Source organism: Gossypium hirsutum, chromosome A05 (assembly GCF_007990345.1).
Source record: "Gossypium hirsutum isolate 1008001.06 chromosome A05, Gossypium_hirsutum_v2.1, whole genome shotgun sequence".
Classification (NCBI taxonomy): domain Eukaryota; kingdom Viridiplantae; phylum Streptophyta; class Magnoliopsida; order Malvales; family Malvaceae; genus Gossypium; species Gossypium hirsutum.
This window is the reverse complement of record NC_053428.1, coordinates 33738108-33750297: the sequence shown is the minus strand read 5'-3', so window position 1 is coordinate 33750297 and position 12190 is coordinate 33738108. Positions and strand designations below refer to the sequence as shown.

Below are 12190 nucleotides of genomic sequence, written 5' to 3'. Positions count from 1 at the left end.
ACACAATTCTAATGATACAACAGTTTGTTTAGTTTGATGGTTTGCAGGATGAAGATCCCAATGCTCACTTAGTAAACTTCTTAGAATTCTGCGATACATTTAAAATCAATGGCATCTCTAACGATGCCATTCTTCTTCGGTTATTCCCTTTCTCATTGAGGAACAAAGCTAAACAGTGGTTGAACTCATTACCATGAGGGTCAATTACTACTTGAGAACAAATGACCGAAAAATTTTTACTAAAATATTTTCTGCCGGCTAACACGGTTAAATTACGTAATGATATCTCTTCTTTTGTGCAGATGGATTTAGAAACACTCTACGATGCATGGGAGAGATACAAGGACCTTTTGAGAAGGTGCCCTCACCATGGGTTACCGCTTTGGCTCCAGGTTCAAACGTTCCATAATGGCCTGGATCCTTCGACTCGACCAATGGTTGACGCAGCTGCTGGCGGTACCATCAATAATAAAACACCTGAAATTGCTTATGAGTTCATAGAGGAGATGTCATTGAATAACTATCAGTGGCAAGTCATGAGGACAAAGCCAACAAAAATAGTCGGTGTTTATAACGTCAATTCAGTCACCATGCTCTCTAATCAGGTAGAACTCTTGAATAAGAAAATTGATGGTTTTCTTAGTTCTTCACAGGTTCTCCCAGTAATGCAGTGAGAAACAAGTGGAGGTGGAACAAGCCATTCAGAATACCAACCCTATGGCAACAACATGGATAACGAGCAATTAAATTACATGGGTAATAATCCTCGACCTCAAAACAATCCATATAGTACCACTTACAATGCAGGTTGGAGGAACTACCCCAATTTCTCGTGGGGCGGTCAAGGAAATCAAAGACCACAACCACCTCCGGACTACCAACAACCACCCTACCAATAGGAAAAGAAGCCGAACCTTGAAGAGTTGCTCTCAAATTTTATATCAGTGTCAAAAACTCATTTTCAGAACACCGAGACAGCACTTAAAAAATCAACAAGCATCGATCCAAGAGCTCAAAACTCAGATAGGCTAGCTTTCCAAACTAATCCCCAAACGACCACAAGGTAGTTTTCTGAGTAATATCGAACCTAACCCAAGGGAACAGCTCAACACGATTAACGTTCAAGATGAGGACGGAGTCGTTGAGCGTGAACTAGAACCGAGGCAAGAAACTGTGGTAAGCAAAAGTCAAGGTGAGGTAGATCACAATAAAAACAAAACGGTGATATCGAATATAAACCTCGTGTGCCATACCCCAACGCGACAAGGAAAGACCGCTCAGATGAACAATTTGGTAAATTCCTTAAACTCTTAAAAAAATTACACATTAACTTACCATTTATAGAAGCCCTATCGCAGATGCCAAACGTAATGAAATTTTTAAAGGAGCTTTTAGCAAATAAGCAGAAGTTGGATGAGGCACCGCATGTGGAGCTGAACGTAGTTTGCTCAGCTATTCTCCAAAATAAACTACCCAACAAACTAAAAGATCCAGGGAGTTTTACAATTCCTTGCTTAATTGGTAGTTTAGATGTTAATAATGCATTAGCTGATTTAGGGGCTAGTATTAACGTCATGCCCTACAAAATGTTTAAGCAATTAGGTCTCCAAAAACCCAAACAGACTAGGATGAGCATTCAATTAGCAGATAAAACTATAAGATCCCCTAGGGGTATTATTGAAGATGTACTAGTTAAAATCGATAAATTTATATTTCTCGTTGACTTTATTGTTCTAGATATAGAGGAAGATAGCAACACTCCTTTAATTCTAGAAAGGCCCTTTTTAGCAACTGCTAAAACAATTATTGATTTTGGCAAAGGTGAACTCACACTCCGTGTGGGAGACTAAACAATCACTTTTCAAGCTCGCAATTCTGGCAACACATCGGAAATTGAAGGTGATCGTTTTACCCATTCCTTAAAACTGACAATATGGTACAACCTACTTTGCAGGAAATGAGTGTGAAGGTAGCACATGAGTCATTCGCAACCAATAGTAGAGGACCTATTCATGAAGATCGAAGGCTACAAATCGAGGAGCTAGATGAATGGCGGACGCATAAATCGAGAACACCTGACAAACTGAATCTTCGACAGAACAAGCTTAACCCCTTTCCAGATCAACTTAAGGTTGGAGATAGAGTCTTATTAGATGTCACATAACCCCACATTGTCGCTACCATATCGAATGAAGAAATCCCTCTCACGGTACTTAGGATTTTCCCATTCGGTACGGTCAATGTGAGTCAACCCAAGTTCGGCACTTTTAAGGTAAACAACACCCATTTAAAACCTTATTTTGATGAGATTAATAACATGAATGATGAGTATAAACTCCTCGAACCACCATGACCATTCAATGGAGAGGTAGGTTGAGCTTAAACTATAAATAAACGCTTCTCGGGAGGCAACCAGAGCACTAACATTATTAATTTCTTTAAAATTTAGTATTTAACACCTAACTTACTAATAGAGATCTTGAATACAGGTTTTTCCACAAAGACACGGCCAAGTACACGGGCGTGCTTAGGGCCGTGTGAAAACAGGGCAAGGGTTTCCCCAAACACGGACTACAATAAAATGCCACGGCCGTGCGACATGGCTGTGGCCGAACCTGCCAAAACAACCGGGCGTGGCACACGCCCATGTGAAAGAACCGTGGGCAAACCTTTTAAAACAACATGGACGTGCGACACGCCCATGACTAGTACCCGTGGTCGAACCTGTTAAATTAACACGGGCGTGGACCTTGCATACACGGGCGTGGGAGAAGCGAACGAAGCTAGACATGGTCGTTCGAAATGGCCGTGTGCAACCACACGCCCAAGGAACACTGACGTTTACTTAATGTCAGACGCGCCCAAATTTGAAATTCGCGAATCACACAGGCTGAAATTGGGGACACGGGCGTGTTATATGGCCGTGTGCCCCAAAATTTATAAAATACCCTACACTATTCACTTTCTTTCCCATTTAAAAACCCTAACCCTAGCCACTGCAAGTCCACAAGGCCTCCCTGCCACATTCGTGCGCCGCTTCCCACTCTATTTTTGACGCTCAATCTCTCTCCCCTAGCATTTGTTTACTCATTTCACTTCTATTTTACTTACTTCTAATGCTTGTTATCAACATAATCTTCATATATTTTGAACTATTCTTCATTTTTCTCATTATTCTATCATTTAATTTGCATTCTTAGGTTAGTTATCATACATTCCGTGTTAAATCGAAATTAGGAAAACCTCATACCCATTATATTACTATTCTTATTCTCATTGTTATTTTGGTTGAGTTTGCTTCATATTATAGTTTTGGCTGAAATAGTTAGTTCAAATTCATGAATTTTTACATTTTCAAATTCGTTTACCAATTGTTATTATTCTTTATATTACAGGCTTATAATGTCGTCTTCACGAGGAAAGAAGGCTGCTGTCCCTGCTTTGAAGAAGAGGAAGAGAGCGTCATCTTTCACGGGTCCAACCACAAAAATTCGTCACCCTCTCATTCAGTTCCTCTAAGGGCCCCAAGAAGAACTTTTCCAAATACTTCGGGCCCGACCTTTAATTGTGGGCCACTGCATCAACTAGGCTGCCGTAAAACAAGTTCAGATGGCTGATGCGATTCGGTCCCTCCTATCCACCGACCATTGGGAGTTATTCTTTAGGATCATCGAACCAACATATCTCGAGCTCATGATAGAACTATGCTCAACGCTTCATCTCTAAACCGTAATGACGAATTACGATGATCCCAGCATGGTCCAGTTTCGCCTAGGCGGGTTAGTCCGCCAGCTAAGCGTCCCAGAGTTTGGTGCTACACTGGGTTTATATACGGAGTAATTCAATGAGGAGAATGACTTACATGCTTTCAACCGCCATATCCATCATTCTCCTTCACGGTGTTGGGACGCACTAGTACTAGGTAGGGCCACCTGCAATCCTAGCCGCTCCAAGGCATCGGTTCTCCCTCCATCTCTAAGGTACCTACACGCTATTTTGGCTCACACAATTACAGGACGGTGACAGAGCACTATCGTCGTCCACACTCACGTCGTCATTGACCTTACCTATTTCATTGCCCTCGCGATTCAGCACCAGATGGAGCGGTATAGGAAGGGGCTCATTTCCATTGGCCCCTACGTGACTCAGTTGGCTCAACACTTCGGGCTCCTCAGCACCGCGGCCCAAGTATTATCCCTTACCCTCATCTGTCAGATGTCTCCACAAGGCATCTCGAGCATGCTTAGCTTGAGGATGATCGAGAGGCGCCGAGGAACCAACCCTTCCTAATATCGTCTCACCCAATCTACCGAAGAGGAGGCCTACGAGGACATTCCTGATGATGTCCCTCAGCAGCACGATGACCCACCATCCCAGCCACCACCACCCTCTCGTCCAGATACGGCAACTTCATATGCTGACATCTCTGAGCACTTTACTCGATTCGAGCAGTAGTGTTTTCAACGATTTGACAACATTAATGCTACTCTACAGCAGATTTGTCAGCACCTCTACATCTCATCGTCAGTCCCACCTCGCGAACCATCCAGCGATGAAGATGTTTAAAAATATTTATTTATTATATTATGTTTTTAATTTTTGTTGAACTATTTTTTATTTTTATTAGATTTTAGATTTTTTTAATTACCAATTTCAATTATTTCTTTATAAGTAATTATTCTTCCTAATATCCCCTAAAAAGTTCCTGATTTTATCACAGTTATATAGAGCTTTTAAGCTAATCATCGCATATAAACTACAAACTCCATCGGGAAAGGTTCTCCATGACTGCCATGTCCTGATCGACCATGATCATAGCTACTACTAGACATAATATTCTCTTGGCGCAAGACCTATGGGATAATGAACCGCTACGACCGCCGGAGTATCCTCCTCTACTCTTGAACTGATTACTCTCCAAAACTCCAGTTCGAGGAATTCATCATACAAGAAGTTTCACTTCTCCCCCTATCTTATTTTTATATTCTAATATCTATCTTTGTACATTGAGGGCAATGTACATCTTAAGTGTGGGGGGTGTTTATTTCATTATCAGAAAAATCCCTAAATAATAGCCTTGTTCTCTAGAAAAGCTGTCATATCGTATTTAGGATAAATTTTGATTGATTTATGATTTTGATTGATATATCTTAAATTAAAACATAGGCATTTATGCATTGATTGTTTAAACCTTAAGACATTAGAGAATCAAGCATGATAAGTTGATTTTTAAGAATTTAAAATCTTAGGTTGTTTCCCCAAAGTTTAGGCATTACTTTGAAATAGAATTCACAAGTTTTAAACATCAAAAAGCCATAATTTTTGTAAGATTTTTGAGCCTTTTGAGCATCTATTAATTCTTTCATGTTCACTTTTATTATTGCTTTAAGTGCGTCAATATCGAACTGTTATTCTAGAACTTGCTTGATTATGCATGTCCAGACCATACTATTTGATTTGATATGTCAAAATGATTAAGGCACTTAGGATTAACCCACTCATGCCATGAAAAGCCTACCTCCACGATTAACCCCTAGTAAACACCCTTGAGCCTAACAAGCCATTTCTTGTATTACCCTTAATATTAACCCTTAACCCATTATTGTTGAAATCCCCTAAATTAATCCCTATTTTTGTCGAGATTTGAGTTGAATAAATTGCTTAGCTATGTCTTGTTCTTAATAGTTAGTCTATGTTATTTGACTTGTTCTTAAAAAAAACATGTATACTTTGTAAGCTTCAGTATTTAAATTCCATATTCTGAGAAAAGCTCTGTTGTATGCAAGTGATGATTAACTCTTTTTCTAGTTAGGCAATTTTTCAATTCAATCTCGATTCTAACCCTTTCTTTCAGCTTGTGACTACACCCCCTAACCAAGCCTCATTACAACCCTCTAAAGACCTTTTGATTGATGTATCATCTTAAATTATAGTGGTGGAGATTTGATTTTCATGCAAGCCTATGGTAATGACTTTTCATTATTGACTATTGAGTGCTTTATTTATTATCCTTAAACACCTCGAGTGATTTGAGTGAATCTTTAGTGAGGATGTGAAACTCTGTGATATTCTGAATCAAAGGTAATTACTTAGATGAGGGGAGACACGTATGTTTGCATAATTAAATACTCAACTTGGAATGTTTGAAACTTTTATGTTCTTTTATTTGAATTCTCAATGTATGATTACCTATGGATTATTTTGAGATATTATAGATAGAAATTATAAGCTGAGAAGAATTTATTTTGATTATGAGTTGAGGATTTTACTTGAGGACAAGCAAATGCTTAAGTGTAGGGGTATTTGATAAACCATAATTTATACATATTTTTACCCCATGTTTAATGTATTTTTTGGATGATTTCCTATTCGAATTGGTGAATTCAATGCTCCTAATGCTTTAATTTCATGTTTTATACTTAGGAGAGCATAAGAGAGCGAGAGGAATGAGAAACGAGCCAAAAACGGAGAAAATGGGCAAAAGTACGAAATCAACATGGCGTGGACTTCCTCACACAGGTAGCCCACACGGTCGTGTCAATTTGGCAGAATTGAAGCACGACTCACACGGGTGGAACACATGCCCGTGCCATTCTAACAGCCTTGAACACGGCTTGAAATAATCACACACGGGCGTGTCCCTGCTAGCCCAAGTTGAGTCCAATTCAGAAAAGGCTACTTTTGAGGGCTTATAGGCATTCCAAAGCCTATAAATACAACCTAGAAGAGGAGAAAGGGGACACACAGAGTAAGGGGTAAGGAATTACCCTAAGAAAGCTGATTGATCCATCTCAGAAGCCGGATTCATTATCAAGACTGAAGATCTCTCCTCTATTTCCCTTCAGAAGTTTTGGGTTTTCTTTATGTTTTGTATTCTTTATTATTCTGAGATGTTATCGTATTTAGTTATGAACTAAATCCCCTAAATACCTAAGGGGAATGAAACCTAAGACGAATCTTGTTATTATTTTCTGAATTGTATGATAAATATTTGACTTGTTCTTAATTCTTGTTTTGATATCCCAGGATACTGATTCAAGATAAGCTCTTATTCAAAGGAGAAATAGACACTGTCTAAGAGTACATTTGTCATAATTAAGTAGAGTTGATTGCACGCCTAGACATAGGGTGACATGATTTTGCCAGATTAGGGTGAAACATAATAAAGGGATCCATAGATCGAGTTAATGCAACCCTAGGGTGTTAATTAGAGAAAGGTCTTGATTATTCAATCTAGGGATTAGACGTTATTAGTCTTGAATAGGGATAATAACATAACTTAGGGATCACTACAAAACAAGTTAAATGAATAAATCGTCCGATTCGGAGCCAGAATAACAAGTACAGTCTAGGTGGATTTTTCCTTAGGTATTGTCTTAATTCAATCGATTTTCCAAAAAAAATTCCCCAATTATATTCTCTGTGGATTCTTAGTTTAGATAATTAGTTAGTTAAAAACAAAACCTCTTTATTCTTAGGCTAAATAATAAAAAGACAGTCATTACTAGTACTTTTAGTTCCTTTGGGTTCGACAATCCGGTCTTGCTAAAACTATACTAATGTTCGATAGGTACACTTGCCTACATCGCGATAATAGTTTGTTTTAATAACGATTAATTATAAATATTTAAAACCTATCACGAAATCACGCGATCATGGGTCTTGAGCTGGTTTTTGAAACTGAGAACACTGTGAAAGTAATTCGGGATCGACTGAAAGCCGCATCGGATCAGAAAAAGTCTTATGCTTATTTAAAAAGGAAAGATATTGAGTTTTCTGTTGGTGATCAAGTCTTCTTGAGAGTATCACCGTGAAAAAAGGTCCTCCGATTTGGACGCAAGGGCAAGCTAAGCCTGAGATTTATTGGACCTTACTGTATTTTGAAGCGGGTTGGACTTATTTTTTGCTAGTTGGAATTACCACATGAGCTGGATCAAATTCATGATGTGTTTCATGTCTCGATGCTGAGACGATATCATTCGGATCCATCGCATATTGCTACTATCGACGAGATCGAGTTGCGACTAAATTAGCATTCGAAGAGGAACATGTTTGGATTTTGGAACATGATGTTAAAGTGCTGAGGAAGAAAATTGTTTCTCTAGTAAAGGTTCTGTAGTGGAACCATGGTACTGAGGAAGCTACATGGGAACCCGAAGAAGCAATCCAACGTCTGTATTCGTATTTGTTTAACACGGGTACAATTTCAAGACCGAAATTTCTTTTAGGGGGAGAGAGTTGTAATGCCTTAAAATTTTAGGAGTTTAATTGTGAGAATATGAAGTAATTAGATTTCTATATCACTAGTTTTGTGCTCTGGTTTTAAGTTTAAAGTCTAGAGTTCGAGTTGCATTGTTAAAAAGTTTTGTGATTGTTTTTAAAACAACCTTCATCCACACGTTTCATAGTTAAGTTCAATTCTATGTAAATCAGTGTTAAGAATGAGCCTGCTGGTTCACTGGTTAAGCATCTGTCTGTATTTTGTCTAGTCCTGTAACAGCCTAATTTCGGTCAAATCGGAACAGTGGTTCGAGACCACAAATCCGAGCTGAAAATTAAATTTATTTTTATTTTATTATATGGTCTGTATTATGTTAGAAATTCCATGTGAAAATTTTAAAAAGAAAATTTTATCAATTATGTGTTTAATTACGAAAAGGACCAAATCACATAGAATGCAAAATTTGAATTCTAGTAGCTATAAGAATTAAATAGCTATGGAATTCAAAACTTGAGGTCCTTATATGGTAATTAGACCATTAAAGAAAATTATGTAGATATTTTGGTGACTCATCCATGTAAATTTCGACAAGGGGTAAGAACTAAATTGGAAAGTGAAAATATTTAATTAATTAAAAGATGATAAAAGAGATATCATCTTATTTTCTCATCTTCTTCCCCAAAATAATACATAGAAACCTTAGGAGCGAGAGAAGAAACTTTCATGGCCAAATTGGATAAGTTTCCTTGTCTCATTTTTAGTAATTTGATATTTTTGAAACCGGGATAGGTTAATCTATCTACTTGGGGGATTACTTTGAAAAGTTATCAAAGTATGGAAAATGGGTCAGGGATGAATATGCTGAAAATTAGAAATTTATGGTAGAAAATGAAAGGTTGTTGAAAGGTAAACAACTTTTACAATGTGATTTTTAATGAAAACATGATTTAGGGACTAAAATGTAAAGTTGTGAAATTTAATGAAAAATTCTGAATTTTTATGAATGCGTTTGTTGTAAATTTTGTAATTGGATTTTGTTTAGGCTTGGAATAGGGAGTAAATTGCACAAAATTTATTTTCCGAGCCTACGGACGTAATGGAAATTTATGGAAAAGTTAGGAGCGAAATGGTAATTTTGCCTAGGATGACACTTAAGTCCACTTGAATGTGAAATATAGTAAATTGATATTAAATTTACTTGTATAGATTCGGATAGACCAAATTCGGAGCTAGAACGATGAAAGAGAAAAATGTCGGGTTAGTAGATTTTATATACACGAACATTGTCGAGGTAAGTTCGTGTAACTAAATTGTATATGTTTTTATGCTTGAATTAAATGTTGTGTTTGTGAATTGTATAAATGCAATAAATATGTGAAATGATCACATACACATTAAAGCCCGATAAATGAAAATGCCCAATCAATTATAATGCCCGACAAATAATAAATTATAAAAATGTTAATTTTATACTTGAGTTGATTGTGAACATTTGAATTGCATAAATGCAAAAATGTATGAGATTGACCACATGCTTGATAATGCTTGAAAGATGCTAAATTTCGTTTAAATTAATGGAAAATTCGATGGATATGGGATTTCCCAAAATGAAAGAGGTCTTGCATTTTGTTGCCAACGGGATTTAGCCCGGACAGGTAATCCTGATATGAGTCCTCTCGAGCATATGTTATGGATTAGATTTAGTCCGGATGGGTAATCCAGATCAAGCTCTTAAGAGTATATGTCATAAAAAGGATTAAGCTTACACTGGTAATCCTGTTGTATACGTGTGTGGCTCGAGAGTGTACTCTCTGAAATAATACCTTATGAGTACCATTGAATATGAATTGATGAATTCTGATTTGTACACCTTGGGTGTACTACATGTGTATCCATCAATGTTCTAAACAAATTCAACCGGTAAAAATCTTGACATGAAAGAACATGAATACGAAATGAGTTATTACATGTAGTTGTCTGAAATCCATGAAAATGATGCTACATGACAAATGATATATGAAAAAGTAAGATGATGGTATTTGTTTATGGACTTCATTTGATGAATATATGTTCATTCTTGATTATAAACTTGTACACCTTAAGTGTACTAATCGTGACCTTGATATTTCGAGTAATATGAGTAAAGTTCTGATATGAAATAATTTGAAGTTCTGATATGAAATGATTTGAACTCAAAATAAACTAGTATGAAATTATACTTGAGATATAGCAATGTGAATTATACATGTTGTGAAAAGCATATGTGCATGGAAACTTGATTGTTATTGAACCCATACATGTTTTTGATATTATTATGGAATATATAACTAACAAGGGCGATGAGGATATGTGTAGGGCTTGAGGTCAAATTGAATGAATGTGCCTTACATAGTTACCTCAAAATAGAATGAATGGTAAGTTAAATACCATGTTATACGAACTTACTAAGTATTTTATGCTTACTTAGTTTTATTTCTCTGTTTTATAGTAAATCAGAAGCTCGTTAGATTGGAAGCTTGGCAGAGATAACTGACACTATCCATCGGCCCATGTCGGTATATTATGGTAAATCAATTGTGGTTGTAATGGCATGTATAGGTTATATTGGCCATATTGGCATGTAAATGTAAATGATGCTTGTAATCTAGCCATTAGAATGGCTAGTAATAGTTTGTTTTGATATACTTGTAATGTCAAACTATGGTAGCTACATATATGTTAAGTAGCTGATCAAATTATGTCTAACTTGAGGACTTAACTAAGGTAAGATTATAAACATGTATGCACGTAATGGTATGCCATGATGAATGATGGAATTTGTTTAATTTGAATGCTTGCAATGGTTGGTATTGGATGTGTGCTTCAAGTGCAGGTCATGGGTGTGTTTTTGGGTGAGAAATGAAGCTAGAAAAGGCTTTATTTTGTCTACATAGGCAAATACACGGGCATGTGTCTAAACCGTGTGTGACACAAGGCCGGGTACATGGGCATGTAATTAGGTTATGTGTCCCTTGAACCCTAAATTTTGAGAAAAAGAATGCTCAGAATTGAGCATACGGGCAGAGACACAAGGGTGTGTCTCAGCCGTGTGTGTTACACGGCTTAGAACACGGGTGTGTGTCTTGGCCGCATAAAACCTGCACCTAAATTTCGAATTGAATTAATTAACCATATGGCCTAGCACACGAACGTGTGCCATAGCCGTGTGCACAAGTCAGAAAGTTACACAGGGTCAAAAACGGCCTGTAGTATGGGCGTGTCCCAGGGTCACACAGGCGTGCCCTTTGGACCGCACCGTTGTGTGAGCCCTGTAACTTGAAAAAATTTTTGAAATGTCATGAAAATTCTTAGAGTTCCCGATTAAGTCCCGAATCGTTTCTAATGCTTGTATTGGACCTCGACGGTTCAATTAATGGACGTTTTAAATGATCTCGGTTAATGAAAAGTAATTTACATGAATTATTTGTAAAATGTTCTGAAAGTTCCAGTAATGCTTTGAAACCCTGTTCTGACGATGAATACGGGTTAGAGGTGTTACATTCTGAGTTTGAATCCCATAGTATGCATTAGAAAATAATTTTTTTGCAATTGTAGGAAGGAGGTGGTTAATTTTAAATAGTCTAAAAAGTTTCTGTCGTATCTCTTTCCTTAAGTTTTTCTCTAAGTTTATTTTTTTTCAATTCTTCTTCTTTTCTTTTATTTTTCCTTCTTTGGTAGTCAATTCTGCGTTAATTGAGAGTTCCTCGTTGCCTGTAAGGTCGACTGTGCGATTATTGTAACAGTCCGGTTTTGACCCTAGTTGGAATAGTGGTTTCGGGACCACAAATCCGAGTCTAAAAAATATTTTAATATTATTTTCTGTGTCTATGATATGTGAATTTATATCTGCGAAGTTTCTGTGATTTAATTTGTCCGTTTCTGTGCTTAATTATGAAAAATGATTAAATCGCGTAAAGTGTAAAAGTTGAG

The 12190-nt window shown here is 37.1% G+C and overlaps 1 non-coding gene across 1 annotated transcript; it reads right to left on the bottom strand.

Moving 5' to 3' along the window:
* Positions 1-269: 269 nt before the first annotated feature.
* Positions 270-376, bottom strand: LOC121229866 (small nucleolar RNA R71). Its single transcript, XR_005927821.1, has one exon. It is a non-coding gene; the product is annotated as a small nucleolar RNA R71 (small nucleolar RNA).
* Between the last annotated feature and the right edge of the window lie 11814 nt (positions 377-12190).